The 18728-nt window shown below is 37.8% G+C and overlaps 1 pseudogene; it reads right to left on the reverse strand.

Moving 5' to 3' along the window:
- Nucleotides 1–9460: 9460 nt before the first annotated feature.
- On the reverse strand, nt 9461–17589 carry LOC144256888 (ski oncogene-like; annotated as a pseudogene).
- Nucleotides 17590–18728: the final 1139 nt, after the last annotated feature.

An 18728-nucleotide genomic window follows, 5' to 3' on the forward strand; every position in this document is an offset into this window, starting at 1 on the left:
AGACAGCACTGACTGCAAAAGAACACACTTCAAGAAGCCACACATATTGACGCCAGAACCTATCAAAATACTCTCTAGACTTGAATTTAAAATGGGAAACTGTAAAACTCGAGAAGATGTGCATGACCACATGTTTTATGATAAGGTTCTAAATACAGCACCCCCCCCAAAAAAAATCCATGAAAGCTGGGGATGTGGCTCAGTGGTTAAGCACCCCTGGGTTCAATCCCTGCTACCAAACAAACAAACAACAACAACAACAAATCCATGAAAGAAAAACCTGATAATGTGGACCATATTAAATTACTCTGTAAAAAAAAATCATATTAAGGAAATAAAAACACAAGTCAAAGACTGGGGGAAACGTTGGAAAGTATATGTCTAAAATAAACTTGTGTACAAAATATAGTAAGACACTCAACAATAACACAACAAAATGGGTAAAGATCTGAACAGACAATGCACAAGAAAGATACAAGATGACAAAGCAGCATAGAAATTACTCTTAGTATCACTTGTCATGAGGAATGCACAAGCTAAGACCCCAAGGTGCACTGCACAACTACTAAACTGCTAAGGTCTCTACTAAGTGTAGTACCAACCATGAGGATGATGAGCAGCCATAGGCACTCTTGTTCATTGCTGGTAGAGCACACAATAGCTCACCACTATCCAAAAAAATGGCCATTTTCCCCAAAGTTAGACATGGTGTCAACACATGGTCCTAAAAATATAGGCAACTGCCTCAAAAATGTATATCTAGATAACAGTATGCAATTACATATAGTAGTTCTATTCACAATGCCCCAGTACGTTAAGCAATCAGGATGTGCTTCAATGGGTGAACAAATAGCATAACTGCTATGAATCCATGCCATGAAGGCCCTGGTGTCTCTGAGCTCCCCCAGGTCTCTACTCTGGTCTGAACCCTGGGCTGCCTTTACCTTTGCACACCTCACAGAGGGAAAAGTGAAATCTGAATAGAAACACCTGTATATGCAACAGATAAACTCAAGTTCAGTATGCAGTTGCTGCCTATGGAAAGAGATTAAAAAGTTCTGGATGTGGGTGTTAAACTCAAAAAAATGCAAGCACAACAACCCAGGCCTTCATCTTTGTTCATAGGAATTCCTGGGGAACAACAGACAAAGATGGAGGCAACTCTAGGATCCCCATAGAACCACATCTAGGGGAGAACCTGGAGGTGACTGCCATTAGGGCCCCTGTGACTCACCTCTGATTAGCTTAGAGGACATTATGCACAGCTTCATACCCCCATCCCAACTTTTAATTTCATCTCTTTCCACAGGTTGCAAATGCATCCTGAGCTTGGATTCTGTTGATTGATTAGCTTGTGTAGTGTTGCAGAGAGAGCTGTGCCACTACCTAGACCTGATTCACAACCTCTGAAATTCACTGTTCTGGTTATTCAATATACGTTTGTATATTTTAGCTAACATAGAGCCCATCATCCCATGTTTTGATCTAAATGGATGGTGCTATCCACACTCATATACAGTCTATTGTCATTTGGAAGGTCTTAGCATCTGTAATCAGTACAGCAGAGGATTTGGCTCTTTATTATAAATAAATTGTATGGAACTGTGAAGAGATATTGGGTCCATAGTCATTATATTTTCCACACCCTACAGAGGCACCTGGGACATTTCCTTCTGATAAAATTGAGTTCTAGGTCCCTAGGAAAATGAATAAATGTGCTCAGAAATTGAGCTGACTGAAGGATTCCATCAGCCTCATCCCAACCCAGGTCAGGCTCAGGAAGAAATGGGACAAATAGGACTTGCAAGCCAAGCACTGCTATATGGAAGTTGGGGCCAGATGCAAAAGGGCAGACAGATTGTTCAGGCCAGAAATGTCCTCAAAGGATTCAAGTTTTTTTTTTTTTGTTTTGGACCCATTGTTCAAGCAAAACCCAACCTGTGAAACAGAAAAAGGAAGCAAGAAAAATGGTCACAGGAGGGAAACCTTCACTCTCAGAGAACCCTGGGAAGAATTGTGGAGGTTTTATGAGATTCTTAAGACTTCTTAATGTGTGCTTGAAAAATCCCGGATCTAGCCTCCTCAATTTGTTTTACAGATGGGGAAACCAGTAAAAAAGGAAGATCCACAGAGGAATGAGTTGTTCATGTGGTCCAGGTACTTGCAACACCTTGGGAACCAGAATGTAAGAACCCCTGTCTCTAAATGTCTGGTGTTTCTCTCTCCATTCCTACCCCTGTACTAGAAAAAAAGAGAAAACTGTATTTTCATCCCCCTCATTCCAGGACACCCAGTCTCTCCTGTAACCCACATGCATAAACCTGCCTGCAGTTTCATAAAACAGCCCCCACTCTATCTCCAAGACCCCCCTGACCTTTCTGAACAGTACACTAGGGATATGTTTCACCCCAGACACAGTTTATAGGAAGAGCTAGAAGATGCCTCCTTACTCAACCACAAACACACAGCAAATCATGCTGCATCTCCTCCATCAGGGCCCAAAGAAGAGGCAGAATGATCCTGGGATGCCAGAAAGTAAGATCTGCTTGGGCCAGAGTCCCAAAGTGTCTCACTTTACAAGGATGGAATTTCATGACTTGTGTATTTTAATTAAAATATTTTGTGTGTAGAATCTTAGCAAAAATTTGCCCACTCCTACACATTGCTCCTTGTTATTAAAAACCATGACAAGATGCAGAAAAAAAATGCTTTCCAAGTGGCAAAAATGAGGCCATATTTTAGAAAATATCTGACCACACTGCACAGTGGAAACCCACTCCTTATATTTAGGTTTGGATGCCCATTCCACTTCCATGACTTCAAAGATCAGATTTTAAGTCCATGGCTTATTGCTTTGTGATCCTCCTGGAGCTTACAGGTTTATTCTGGATTTAATTCTTTAATATTTTTTTTCCTCCCTTCTGTCTGAGGTCTTGGTTTTTAGCTTAAACCAGCCTAGGTGAAATGCATGCTTCCATCTCCAATGGACTCCCCTCACAGACTGTTGTCCTCTGTTTTTGTCAGAAAATTAGGAGGGGTCCTGTGGAGAGTAGAACCCTCCTGGAAACTGCAGAGAAAAAGCATGAAGTCCAGATTCTGAAGTGCTAGTTAGAGAAGCAGGCAGCCCCCATGCCCAGCCATGTGCTTGAAGCCTGGCATATGCTATCCTTTTTCTTTCTTGCCACAGCCTTAGAAGTGAAGGTTACTCTCCCCCCTTTGCAAAAGAAGAAACTAAGGTTCAATGACAAAAAAATAACTTGCATAAGTTGATACAGGTTGCAAAAAGGGATTTGGACTTTGAACCCTTTATGCCTGGACTATGGAATCCCTGCTGTCTGACTTGTGGCTGGCTACTCTCCCTGAGCTTGTGGCTAGACAGCAACATTCTTGCTCAAAGACTCTTCACTCAGCTCAGCCAGAAGCCCTGGCAGTTAAAAAGTAAGCAAAGCCCCAACCTGATACCCCTCACCAACATAGTCTCCAAAACATGGACATGTGCCATCTAATTGAAAATGCCCTTGCTGAGCCTCGCACTAGAGGCTGTAGAAAGAATTAAGCAACATGTCACATCTGGTGCAGGAAACCAACCCACAGTAGTAAAGTTGCTTCCATGTGAGAGCCCTGAGAAGGAGGCAAGCCTCTATGACCAGCACAGAGGTGGCCTCAGGTGGACTTGATTTTAAATGGATGAGTTGGACCAGTAGAAAAGGAACAAAGAGAGTGCAAAATAGGGAGTCAGTTTGAGCAGAGGTGTGGAAGCATAAAAGACATGGAGTACTGGAGATACTGTAGGAAATAGCTCTAAGTATGGAATGGGTGGCTGCAAAAGTGATAAAGATGTGAGGTCAAATGACAAGATTACAACAAATCTAGTAATAAATCTAATTGGCTTTTATTTATGATTCATTAATAGGATCCAACTCCATCCTACAAAATGGAGAGCTCCTACTGGAAAACAATGTGTTTGGAAAGGTGGAAACAACGAAGGACAACAATTTAAAAGGACTAACAATGGTTAACTTTAGTTTTTGTTTGTTTGTTTGTTTGTTATGGTTAAAGCAGAGGGACTTCCTTATTACATTTACTCGGATATAATCTCATGTTTTCAGCAAAACTTATCTGTTTTGAAGTGTCTCCTTTATTAAAGCTTTAGTTAGCATAAATCACTCCATTTTTGGTTTGCTCTAGTCTGTTGGAGCCTAGTGCAGGAGCTCAGTCCAAACAGTAACCTAATAGCCTTGCATAAATTATTGTTTAAAAGATGTAACCTCAAGGAGTTCACAGTTGGAACAGAGGGTAAGACCTCACCCAACTGTGTGTTTAGAGCATAACATGTCATGAAAATGGGCTTGGATGCCAGCTCATTCCAGGAAATGGCTGGGTCTCCAGTTTCCTTCCTCACCCAGTATTTTTCAGGAGAAAATAAGTCTGAACAACTGAGTTCCTCTACCTTCCACTGGCTTGCAACTGAATCAGTAGCTTTTAGGGACAACTGTTGAGAGCAGGATTTACTCTCATTCACCTTGTGTAGGGTGATCCCCACACTTTGAAGAAGAATATCAATGGTCAGTCATAATCAAAGGAACCAAACCTGGAGGCTAAAGGGTAAAATATTAATGAGCACTTCTTCCAAAGTAAAGGTCTATTTCAAATATAAATGACCTTGAGCCTTGGGCTGAGGTGGGGTTAAGGCTCAGTTTTAAAGCACCTGCCTAGCATGTGTGAGGCTCTGGGTGCAATCCTCAGTATCTCATTAAAATCAGTCAATCAATAAATGTATTGTGTCCATCTAAACCTAAAAGAAAATATTAAAAAAAAAAACTTGAGGCTCACCTGTGGGAACACCTCCAGCCAAATCCTTTATCCTAGAGGTGGAAAACAGAATGTGAGGGTGAACCCAGATAAGCTATAGGAAGAAAGATCAGGGTAAACCTACAATAGTTTTGATAGTTCTTCATGCCTAATAAATATTTATTTTGCTCTATGTTCTACCCAGAACCATACCTAAACTTCTAAGTTGGCACACCAAAATAGGTATTTTGCTGTCAGGTATTTTCACACATGATAGGAGTTCTATCTCTTTTCACTTAAATAAATCCTGCTCTATTTAGTCTCCCCTTCCATGAATGACTGTGAAATTTATTCTTCAATGTTTGTAAGACAGAAACACAGAGGAAACTGGAAAATTGGGAAATCTAGTCTCAAATCAATACTCTAGTTTCAACATGACTCTCAATAAGCCCTCCTGCCCAGCAACTCTGCTCTGGGAGACAGCAACTTCCCTCCTCCCCTGAACTGAGCTATGCAATCAGCCAGTCTCTTCTAGAAGGAGGAGAAAACCCCTCAGTGAACAAAGAGGCAGATAAAGAGGTAACATCAGGTTCAAGGGGGATAAAGATGTGTTTGCAAGAACACACAGAGAGAGAGAATTTCAAAGAACTGTAGAGGTGGTTGGTTGACACACTGGCCAGAGAGTTGTTTGAGAGAGAAGAGGGACTGGGGAAAAAAAAGAATCAATGTTTTCAGGATTTCTGTGGTAGGAAGGTAGAAAGTGCAGGTTCAGATTCCCCTGCAGTAAATATGCCTGCCTGAGCCAGGCAAGAAAGCTACCCCAGCCTCCCAGAGACCTGGAAGCTTCCGTGCCCCTGCAACTCCTGAGGTTGGTTAACCAAAGCAGTATGGCCTCATGTCTTATAGCTAAAAGTGTGCAGGAGAGGCCAAACCCGGTATTTGTATTAAAATTAATTGGGAGTGCAGTGGGTAATGGAGGTTTTGAGAAATTCACCCCCACCCCCCGCCGCGCCAGTGTGATCGGTCAAACAATGGTGTAAATTATGATCACTGTGGCCCCCAGAGGCCCACATCAGCATATGCGTGGAAACTTCTGGATGAAATAATAATAATACATAGGAATATTTAAAATACAAAGCAGATACTAGTGATGTGGAGGACTCAGGCAAGACCTCCTTCTTACCTCCAACTATTTTTAACCAAGTAAGCAAAGCCAAATTTCACCAGGGAAGCAGCTTGTCAATCAAAAAAATAAAATAAAATTCCTCTGCTCACCCCCGACCCTGATTTATGGTGATTCACAGGGAAGATGATGCCAGGAATGGTTCAGGGCCAGGACAATTTTATCTGTCTGGAATCTTACAGAGAACAAGAGGCCTGGAAATTTCTGAGGAGGTTGGGATCTGCTATGGTCAAAGCACCTCTGTGTTCTCTCAGCTGGCTCCTGTTATCAGGTAAGCGTTCGCTGAGGAAAAGAATCAGGTGAGGTTTTTTCCATCATTCCAGAAACTTCAGCTTGATCCCAGGCAGCAGTACTCCTGTGACCTTCTCACCTAAAAACCAGGAACCCTCGCCAGGTGTCTCCAACCTCAGCTCCAGACTGTACCTTAAATTTAAAAAAAAATTCTCTTTTCTCTTACTATGGAAAAATGATAGCAAAGTGAGTCTATCTTTTTGGTTGTTTGTTGAATCCTACATTTAGCACACTCAAAAAGCAGGGTTCAATATGAAAACAAATTAATTCAGTTTACTTTTAATTCTCACCTCTGGAATGACCCAGTTCTTCCAAAGTGGACTTTTCACTTATTCTCCCTGACACTGGGGCACCAGAAATCCATCACCACCACCAAACATAATGCTGTGAGTTTAGAAATGAAAATAGGAATTAGAGATCAGTTCAAAATTCTGCTGAATGGCAAATTGTAAACAAGTATACAAGATAGTGGCAGAGTTCAGGGCCACTATCCCAAAATGTGGCCCCTTGGCACTTAAGAAAATGATAGAATCAAGATCTCCCTGCCCTTCTGCCATTCTCCCTATTGTTATAAAAAGAGGTAAGATACGTGTTTAAATTTTTCTACTCTATTGCCAACTTTCAAAATAATGAACTTGTAGTTCGGTATCTTCCTAAGTTACCCAGAGGATTTTCTGTTTAAAAAAAATATCATAAATTCATAAATTTATACCTAGGTGACAAGATCCAATACATTATGCTAGTTATTTTTAATCAGTGTGAATTGTTGAAAGAAGTATTATGTACCAACTCTCTCTGCACCCTTAAACATCCACCTTCTGAGCACAAAGAGCAATCAGCCTACTTAGGGGCAGATAGGGTGACTGTGTTTTGCCCACCCCATTGGAAAGTTGACTACAGCTTCCTTTTGGACCATCTAAGATCCATGTGTGTGCAGGTTCAAGACTCAAACAGGAAGGCAAAACATTCTAGAACCCAGGTAGGTGGTGGAAAGAACCAGAAACATCTTAGTTTACAAGGGAGACACAGGGATTAACTTTCCCATAGTGGAACCGTATCTGGTAGGGCTAAAATTTAAATAGACACTGGCTTTAAGCCTCAAAATGTGTGTGTGTGCATGTGCATGCACACACACACACACACACACACACACACACACACACACAGTATTACATGCACCCAACTGCTGTTATTGAGAAAACTTATTCCAGGGCTCCTGTTCCCACCTGCTGAGATCACAGATAATTTTGTCCTTCATAATTGGCCAACTTATCTGGTTTGAAAAAAGAATAGACTCTTCTTAAGTCACAGATACCTCTACCTTTATGTATGTTCAATATTTTGCCACTCTGATCTTAGGATTAACACTGGCTGGAGCTGAGCAGTGAAATTCTTAAGTAAAATGTAGATGTCTGATTTAAGAGAGAATTCTTAGGCCATCTCCAAAGCTTGCAAATGTTTACCTGTATTATGTGCATTTTTCTGGCTTACAACAAGATATTGAAGGTGAATTATTTGTACCCCATAAAACTAAAAGGAGAGAGAAAGAAAGAAGAAGAAAGCAGTAATATTTGTGTGGCTTTTTTTTCAGTTCACTTCTAATCTCATTATAAATATTTTAGTCTCATTTCACTTTTAAATGGAAAATGTTAATTTTGTACTAGCACTGAGGAAATGTTATTGATTTATTTAAAATATTTTTGCTGAATTAAACATTAAGTTAGACACATGCATTAGCAGGAACAATTCAAAACAATACATGCATGAGTTTTACTCTTCAGTATAAAGTTGAGAAGGCTATGTGTCTACAAACATCAAATGACTAATTTTTTCACTATATTACTACTCTCTGCCACCAAATATTTCAATCCTACAATTAAGCATTTCAGTAATTTTCTGCTCTAATTTATGTGGCAACAAATAAATCTCCTGCTTTGTCTAAAAATGCAAATAGCTGTGTTGTGACTTCAGTAACTTCCCATTTTTATCCTAAAATTTCAGAAAAGAAACCTAGAAATGGCAATAATTGGACCTCACACATGACCCAATGGTCGGAGTTTTCTCAGTCTAAAACAGGATCACTCAGAAACCAGGTAGTTCAATACCTGAAATAGAATAGTTGAACACTCAGAAGTTGTGGACACATAATCATGAATTCACCATTCTGTTCTGTGACTCATGTTGTATGACCTTGGGCAGTTTGTGTAACGCATCTGAACCTTGAGATGGAAAAATGATTTGTTCTATTTCATGGAAACATTGTCTAAGTAAAATCTTTAGAATATGGGGAATATCTATTTATACTACTCCTACAGTTAATGCTCAGGATCAAACCCATGCTTATTGACTCTACAACTCTTGCAATGTTGCTCCTCAATTCAGTTCTCTAGACTTAACTCCTGAAAGTTTCCACTGCCTATTGTAGGTCCTGCATCTGCTGGATCCTGACTTCAAGTTACTCAAAATTTTGTCTTCTCTTACCTTAACCTGAGCTTTTCTCGCTCCAAAACAAACTTTGTATGAAATATATATATATCACAGTTATTCTGCATTTGGCAAACAGTGGTTAATGAGGATTTTGACTTCTCTGTTACAAAGTGCACATGAAGCCTTTTTATAAAACTCTTAGGGGGGCGAGGATGCATACTCTCATTTTCCCCATGTTATAGGTGAAAAAAATGAGACTATAAGGAAAAATGATCCAAATAAATAGAAACAGTTCAAAAAAGAGAATGCAATCAAGGAATTGCAAATTAAATTAATCATTGGAGACCATTTTTCATCAAGTAGATTAGTATATGAATAAGAGCAAAATGACCTCTGGTGCTGGCATGACTATATGAAGTCAGACACTCACATACCTAGTTTACAACAGTGAGTTGCAGAAAACTTTACACAAATTAACCTTAAAATGACTATTACAATTTGAAATGCATGTCACTCATCAAGCTACCACACAATGGAGAATCTATCCTACACAAGTAAAACCAGTGATGCATGAAAGACTTGAGTGAGGATGTTGTTTTATCATGTGGGACTGAGAAAATAAATGATTCTTAGGGCATCATCAAAATACAGAGAGAAAAAAATGGAAACACCTCAAATGTGCTTTAGTATTTTAGTGGAGAATGTAAACAAACTAAATTTTCATCATTTCTTGAGTGGCTGGATACATTTTAACACATTACTAATTGATACAGTTTCACATACCCATGTTACAAATACTGTGCATCAGTTCAAATGAATTAATTAAAGTTCTGCAGCTGAGTGACACACCAGTGTAGTCCATCCCTTAAAATTTGTCATAGAGCAATTCTTGGGATAATGGGAAGCTTCTCTTTTTTGGCCAAATGCAGGAAGTCCACCTCCTTGTCCAGGCTTCTTTTGGCCTTCAGGACCACCCTCAGCTTCTTCTTCTTCACATGCATCTTGACCACCTTGTGCACGAACTTTTCTTTGGCTTCCTGTTGTCCAGCCCACCCTTCTGGACTGTTCAGAAGTGCTCCAGGTCTGCCTCCAGCCTGCTTAGCATGACCATTTTGGCTGTAGCATCTGGGGCAGCTGCAGGCAGGGCTGAACTCCTGGGCAACTGAGCTCCTTGGCAGAGCTGGGCAAGGTAAAAGACAGTGAAGACAAGCAGGAGATGAATTCCTTTCTACTTTGACTTCAACTTTGTCCTTGGAGTCCTTGTCCTCTTCAGGAGCAGATACGGGTGCAGGAGTCTCTAGGATACATGGGGTGTCTGTGCTTAGTTTCCACTTTTGCTTCCATGGCTGGATGCAAACAGTGAGAGGCTGGGGACCAAAGACAACAATGGTAATGAGTGGGCTGCTGACCACATTATGTAGGAATGATGGTGCAAGGACCAAGGTGCAAGGGCCACAATAATGGTAGAGGCCACAGGAATCTAGGAGCTCTTGTAGCAGTTAAAGCTGCATTAGATCAGGGCCAGCATATGTGGGGAGCACTCTTTTTCACTTTTTGAAACTACAAGTAACCAGAGTCTGAAAGCAGACAGGCACTGGAGAGCATGAATGAAGCCCAGATCCACAACCAACTGGACTGCTTTCCCTTCTCAGAAGATGCACGAGTACTGGAAGGAGGCAGCATGTGTTTTGGATGTTACAAAGCCTGGAGGACTTGGAGGAGACCCAGGGCACCCTATTGCCAATTGAACTTCTCCTTTATGTCATCCACACAGCAGCCCAGGCACACCTGCTACTCCTTGTTTGTGTAGTCCTGGCTCACCAAGATTTGGCATCCACTTGTTCTCCACAGCCTTGCGTGAGTGTGCCATGAACTTTTGTGGAGGGTACATGAGGTGGCAGTTGAGGCGCTGGATGCAGGCTATGAACAGCTGCTGTAGAGCTTGGCCACCAGAAGCCTCTTGCACCTGCCAAAGCACACAAGGTACAGGTGGACGCTGTGCTCACTGAGCTCCAGGCCCAGCACCAGTGCTGGCCACCAGGTTCTTTCAGGGCAGTGGATAGGTGCTGCCTTAGAGCAGCCTGTTGACAGGTGCTGGGCATCAGTGTTCCTGGTAGACCTGCAGGAGGATTTCCATGATGTTGGAGATCTCCTGCTGGTGGGCAGTTGCAACCTGAGAAGCAGGTTCTTGGCACACCAAGTTGATCTGCTACAGCAAGAAGTTGCACAGCACTGAGATGAGGACCTGAGGCAGGCACAGGTGCTTCCCATCACCACCATGAAGCATGAGATGGTCTTGCCCTCCAACATGGTCTTGCAGACTAGAGGCATGAAGAAGGGCCAGGGCAGCATGGGTGGAAGCAGCTGGATGGCCGGTAGGTGCAGCACTGCTGATGGCTATAAATCAATGTGACTTTGAAAACCTATAACTAATATGAATAATTATGACTTTCTGTCAATGCTTGCATTTACTTTTTATGTACAGCTTATGATTACAAGTAAGGCACTTTTCATCTCAGAGAATACAAGGCTCCTTTGGAAAAGAATTATGAAGAATTATATAATAGGTAGCTTTCAAGGGTAAAATATAGAACTTTTGTGTTTATTATTTCTCAGTAATTTTTAGTTCTCAAACTTTTAAAACTTATAAAGAACAACAAGTACTCACATATTTTTATTCACTCTAAATTCACTTTTTGCACTTGATGTTTAAATATGACACAGCAACATACAAATAATGCTGGATTCCCAACTGATGGTCAAGTATCTGTTCATCTTGACTGTATATTACCAAAATGTCTGTTAAATAATGAGTAGAATTCTCTCTTCACTGGTATAGTTCAGACTTGTGTTCAATTTGGGCCTTCAACTAATTGGATGATGACAATCCAGACTGTGGAGGGCTTTTTCCTTTTCTCAGTGTGCATCAGTGAAATAATTTTTAAAGACACACTAAAGACAATACAACATTGAGAAAAAATATTTTACTAGGTATCTAGGAACAATGGAAAACTGACACTTAATATTAACTAATATAGTAACTAAATTGGTATTCTTTCTAAAGAGGTTCAACAACAGTGGATTCATTTTGTTGCAGAGAGACTCAAAATCTGCAAGAATAAACTGAAGCATACACTTCTATGTAGTACTTAATCAAATAAGTTAAAAGTAACTAAGCATAATAAATTATTATAATATTCAAGAATTACAATGCTGTATTATTAAATTTGCAATAGAAAAGCATATAGTTTCCTATGTCACTGAAAATATTTAATACAAACATAAAATTGTCAACTATTCATTCAATAGGTAAATTATAACATAATTAACAACAATAAATGATAATGAAAGTCATATATAATAAAAATGCATTAATAGTTTATTTCAATGTTCTTCTTCAACAACATACAATTACCAGTCACAAAATTGGGCAAATACTTTTGGATGTTAAACACTAGTGATTTTTATGATTAATTTTGTGGATTGATAATCCCTCAATAATGAAATTTAATTTGTTTCAACAGTGACTTTTAAACGTCTTTATTCCCTACTAACACATAAGACCATGGTGAATTTATTAACAGGAAAAAATATTTTAAAAGAAGTATTATTTAATTATCTAGATATAGAAATTATAAGTAGTCATTTATTTTCCAGGTAAAGTTTTCACATTATACTCTATTCCTCTCCTGCCTCTGTGGCCTTACACAATTCACAATGTATGGGACCTTTATGTATCACTCAGTAGTTGTGCTAAGCTGGGGCTGGTGAAGGATGGCTTTGATCCAATTAGATGGATAGTCAGGATCCAGTTTTCAATTTAGACTTGGATGGACCCACAGTGGGAAATAACTTGAAATTACTCTTATTACTTCAGGCTAGAGAAAACGCTCATGTTAATATGGGGATTTAGCAACTTCAGGAAAGGTAGGCAAAATGTCACTGTGCAATCAAGAAAATATAAAAGCCACATCAGTATCACTACATTTCACATAAAGAAAGGTCAAGACCCCTGACAATTTTAATTTAATATTAAAAAAAGAGTGAACATTATAGGGCAGAACAGAGGATGTAGACAAGGACAACATGGAACCACATGTAGACGGTGGAAAACAGAACTTGTCTGAACCATAATTAGAGTTACTGTTGAAGATAGCCTGTGTCTCCTCAGAATTGTATTTTAATATCCTAACTTACAGTACCTAGAATGCTACTTTGTTTGGAAGAAGGGCCTTTGAAGGTCTTCTGTGTAAGCCCTAATTCAATATGGCAAGTGTCACTATAAGACGTGATTAGGACTCAGATATATGAACATAGAGAGAAAAATCCATGTGAGGAACAATGATCAGGCAACTGTTTTAAACTCAAAGAGAGAGACCTCGGATGAAATAAAATTTTCTAATACTAGATCTTGAACTTCCAGCCTCTGGAACTGTGTAACAATGAATTTCTCATTTAATTCCTGTAGTCAGTGGTATTGTGTTATGACAGCCCTAGCAAACTTACACAGATTGTAAGTGAAAACAACTTGCTAGAAACATGACAGAAGACCAAAATGTATTAAGTCTCATTGTCTGGGTGTCTAGTTGACTAATGGTTTTTCTTTATAAAACACATTCTAATTGTAAATAAAAATTTTATATGATTATAGTTTATAATGTGATTTATCTAAAAATGGAATCATTGTTAGAATTGCTAGATTCAGCTAATCAAAATACTCTTAATCTCATTTCCTGATCATTTCTTTTGTAATAAGAGTATGTAGAATTTGCTCTCTTTGTGATATTTGAGTATGTGATATATTAATGTTAACCACAGTAATAATGTTGTAAAATAAATTTCATAAAATATTTGAATTAAAAAAAACCACCTCATTATAATAGTTACAAAAAAACTACAAAGGGATAAAACTTAACAATTGAAATATCTGAATGCTGAAACTTAAAAATTATTGATGAATAAAATTGAAGAAGAAACACATAAATGAAAGATATCTTGCAATCATGGAATGAAAAAATTAATGTAAAAAAAGTCCACACAGTTTAAAATGATTCATACATTCTATGAAATCCATATAAAAACTAATAAGTTGAGAAAAACATCCAAAAATTCACAGAAGACCCTAAAAAAGCAAAACAATCTTGAAGAAAATGAAGAAAACAGAAGGTGTCACACTTATTTGCTTCAAAATCTTCTCCAAAAACAGTCATCAAAACACCATGATAGGGCTGGGGATGTGGCTCAAGTGGTAGCGCGCTCGCCTGGCATGCGTGCGGCCCGGGTTCTAACCTCAGCACCACATACCAACAAAGATGTTGTGTCCTCCGAGAACTAAAAAATAAATATTAAAAAAATTCTCTCTCTCTCTCTCTCTCTCTCTCTCTCTCTCCTCTCTCTTAAAAAAAAAAACAAAAACAAAAACACCATGATACCAGGAGGAAAACAGACAGAGGCAAATGGACATAGTCAAGATCTCAGAAGTTTCATTTTTACTTATGTAACTTTTTTTAATGTAAGAATTGGTCATATTAAATAAAAATTTGCCTTGGAGACTACATTTGAAATATGCTAGAAAATTAATCTTATGGACAACATTATATTCTTAGTAGGAGATATTACCTACCAGATTACTGTCCTGGATAAGACAGGAGTATTATTAATAATTACACACCATACAAGGCATTTTCCCTGAAATATGACATTGTCATGCACCTGTCCATTCAATTAATATGTCCCAAAATGTGAGTTGTGGTTAAATGGTAAGTAATAGGCAAAGTGCCTACTTTTCATATGACTATTTTGATGTTTTACCAGACAAAACTTAAGTGAAAACATGCAGTATAGAACATAGGCTTCAAACATCAGTTTTCAATTGAGAATACTTCCTAGAAGATTTTTTTTAAGTATAAATCTATAAATGCTGAATTCTTTTCTGGTCACTTCATCTTCTTTCCTTAGGTATTTCATATAATATTCAAGGAACATACAGTCTTAAATGTTGTGCTTTCATATTGACCATCTTGACTGTCAAGATAAGATTCAAAAGATCTTAAATTTATGAACGATATAAATTTATTGACCATCAACTATGTGAAAACTCTAAGGCTAGACTCTGGAATGAGGAGTTCTTTAAGCCACTGTGCATTTTCTAGCTTGCATGCTAATTGCTCTCTAATTTAGAAACTGTGTGATTACCAAGAATTTCTAAAAAAATTATTTAATTAGAAACAGGCAAATTGCAAATTACTCATAAGCATTTATTACATTAATACATCTGAATAAGTGAAGCACGTGAGATCACAAAACAAAAACATGCACCTAAAACTCCTCAAACAGCTATGAAAAATGCTGTAATTACAAAGCAAAATAATTGTCTTTTAGGTCCAAAGCATGTGTTTTCAAAGTCCTGTAGCTAATAAATGTCTATACCTTCTTTATTCCAAATTTATTGCTGTGCATGCATTATTATAATTTGTTTGAAGGATCATGTGTTGATCTAGTGTTTCATTTCAAACAACTCTCTTAAAAGTACTAAGAATTTTTCTTGTAACATCCATTATTAATTGTATTAGTACCATAGTTACATGGTGAGTTTTCAGCTTACAGGAAAAGTTTACTTAAAATTTAAAATTCTGTGTCACTGAAAAGGTAGAAGATATATTATAGTCTGGGAAATAGAAATATGCCAAATGAATTATTTCCAGGTATTGGGTCACTTTTGAGGTACGGATCTGTGTATAATAAGTAAAATTTAATTGTATTTGCCGATTTATGGAACTTTGCTTCAAAATAAATGTGCCTTGAGAAAGAATATTAGTGTATTTAGCTTCTACATCTATGTCTAGAAAATTTACATAATATCATAAAAATTACATGATTTGTGTAGAAATGCTATTCCCTGTATCTTTATATTATTTTGAGGAGATTCATGGATTTGGTATTTTTGCTTCAAATATATTTTGTCAAAAATAAACAGAACTTCGTCATAAAGATTTTTGTTTCATATTATATAGTAAATTTATGGTGACATTATTATTCTATTTCAAGCACAACTATATTAAAAAAATAGTGATTATTTTTCTTGGTGCCATGTTATCTTCCAAAATTCTTATCCTTTTTGAAAAACAATGATAATTTTGTAGTGCAGAATTACATCCTTATAAAGCATATTTTATTTCTTCCAATTTTAATCATGGATCTAAATTCATATTAAAATGTATTAAACATTTTGATTGTGTATTATAAGCCCATAAACTAAGCTAACTATTTCACTTAGAGATCTGGATCTTCAAATATGCAAGTCTATTTTACCCACTATGAATTAAAGTAACAGTCAAAGAGAAACATAAAATGAGATAAACATCCACATGAAAAGAGGAGGTTATCTCCAGTGGCAAAAGACTTCCAAGAACTTCTGGAAAACAGAAAGTCTGAAAGTAAATGAAGGATGCATTTGAGTTCTAATTAGGGCTCCCCAGGAGGTAGATTAAGACCATGACTAGGCATCTTGGAAGTCTATAAGTTAGGGTGCTTCAGATAAGCTCAATGGAAATAAAGGGAAGGAAGCACTTTGGGGCACACAGAATCTGAGGTTGCAGTCTAATCTCAAAAGAGGCTTCTATTTACTCAAAGTGAAATTTTGGAGCTGTCTTGAACTCTCATATTTGTTCCTACTTGAGACATGGAGTGTGATTTACATGAGTCTCAAACAGTCTTGAGTGTAGGAAGCCTTGAATGGTCATAGCCAGAAAAACTTTCTTCTATTGATGAAAATATTTTGAAAAGACCACTTTCAGCAATTGTCTGGGAAATGAATCATTCAGTCCTAAGGGTGCCATAAAGACAGTTCCCTATAGTGACACCACAAAAATTCACTTTTCAGTCTAAGTTCTGTACTTAGTTTATGGTACTGGTGAGACTCTATTCCTGAAGAAAACTTATATAAGGGAAAACAGTGCAATTAATTACAGTTTCGTCAGCTGTGTAGACTGAATGTCAAATTAATGGTCATCTTGTGTCTCTTCTGCTGTTCATTTTAAGAGAGAGAATTTTTTTTTTAAAGAGAGAGAGAAAGGAGAGAGGGAGGGAGAGAGAGAGAGAGAGAATTTTGATATTTATTTTTTAGTTCTCGGTGGACACAACATCTTTGTTGGTATGTGGTGCTGAGGATCGAACCCGGGCCACACGCATGCCAGGCGAGCGCGCTACCGCTTGAGCCACATCCCCAGCCCCTGCTGTTCATTTTAGATCCCTTAAATGTACTTCTTTTGGTCTCTATAACTTAGCTGAGTGAGTGAAACTCATACTCATCCCCAAATCAGTTGAGCCTCCTCACCATAATTTTCTCAAGAAACAACTACTGTACTGTTCCATTTACAATTCCTGTAGGGCAAGTGAGTACTAAAAAGTAGAGAATTGGATCATCTGTCTTCAAATTGAATCATCTGATTTTTATCTCCATTGAAACATGGAATCAATGTCCTTCTGGTAATGAGAGTGAATTGACCTATCTAGGATTGTAATTTCTCCTCTTCCTTTCTGTTTTCTTAGTACATAGAATTTAAAGTCCTCAGGTGTAGTTTCAATTTTAATGGAATCTTGTTAGGCATCCTGTTGGCAAACTGTCTGCTTAAATAATTAGGATTTCTAAAACTGGAGGGTGCAGAGGCATGATTTAAGAAAATACAATTGCCAAGTGGGTTAATGGGAGTGATCATGAGTGAAGACTCTTCAACTTTGACACTCTAGTTCCTGGATCTATGTAGTCTATCTCTTGGTAGCACAACCTGATATAATGATGTGAAATTTAAGAAGTATTACCAACACCATCACATGTTCTAGAATTCTACCAGACGAGCAGCTGTTTCTTTTGTAGATGATAAAACAGAGGATACCATGGTCATAGACCAATAGCAATATGTTTATTTTTGTTAAGTGTGGTCTGATTCAATTTTAGGCATGATCTATTGGCACTTTATTAGTGCTGCTTGCTTAGCATTTATTGTCTGTAAAAGCAAAATGTAAAAAAAAAATTGTTTGAGTTTTCTGGTTAAAATTATTTCTGTGTTAAGAGAAGTCCACTTGTTAATTTATTATGAGAGAGTGATGAAAAGATGATACTGTAACAAGAACCTAGAGATAGACCCTTCCTCCTGGCTGGCTGGATATTTGGAAGAAGCATTTGATAGATAAAATGCAGTGACTGGAAACTACTGTGGTACTCAGTCCTCATTCATCCTGGGCATCATCCAAGGCTGGATAAAGCAATGAGCCAAGTCGTCAACTTGGTTGTCTTCTAGAATGTCCATGAGGTATGTGCTTTGGTATATGATAGCATAAAATTCCATGATATTTACACTGCATTGTCTCTCTCAGAGATCCATCCTGGTTACTGTACCCCTCAAATTTTATAGTCTTCAAAAGTTTCTTCTAGACCCTTGACCAAGTCTTGATTTCTTCCTATTAGTTATGTACCTTCTTAACTGAGTTATCTTCTTTTTCCACGTGAAATTAAGGATTCAGTGTGCTGCCAAGTATTCTGCTTTTTGGAAAAAGTTTTTTTTTTCAAGGCTAACCCTGAAAGACACTGTGCAATAGTGTTATTTCAGTTTACTTCTAAATGAAGCTAACCCGTATTCATTTCTAGTAACATTTTGATAAAGGTTGACAAATTTCCTCTTCTGATTCAAAAAAGGGACCTTTTTCCAAAGGAAAAAATGAATAGGTGTTGTATCACTTCTTTGCTCTGAAATTGATTTGTGTTTTCTGAGAAAGAGTATAACATCAGTGACTATCTTCTTGGTTAGTTATTGGTCACACTCTACAAGTGGAAATGCCAAGGAAGATAGAGAGTAAAATAAGTAGAAGCTATCCATTGATTATATTTCTGTAACTTAAGTAAGGTTTTTGAAGTACTATATGACTTGCATATCTCTCTGCCTTCCATTTAAAATCAAAATATAAAATTCATCTTTATTTTTATGTATCACCAATAAATTTCTAAAAATAAAATTTACACCTATTTTTTCTAATCCTG

Source organism: Urocitellus parryii, chromosome 9 (genome assembly GCF_045843805.1).
Source record: "Urocitellus parryii isolate mUroPar1 chromosome 9, mUroPar1.hap1, whole genome shotgun sequence".
NCBI lineage: Eukaryota > Metazoa > Chordata > Mammalia > Rodentia > Sciuridae > Urocitellus > Urocitellus parryii.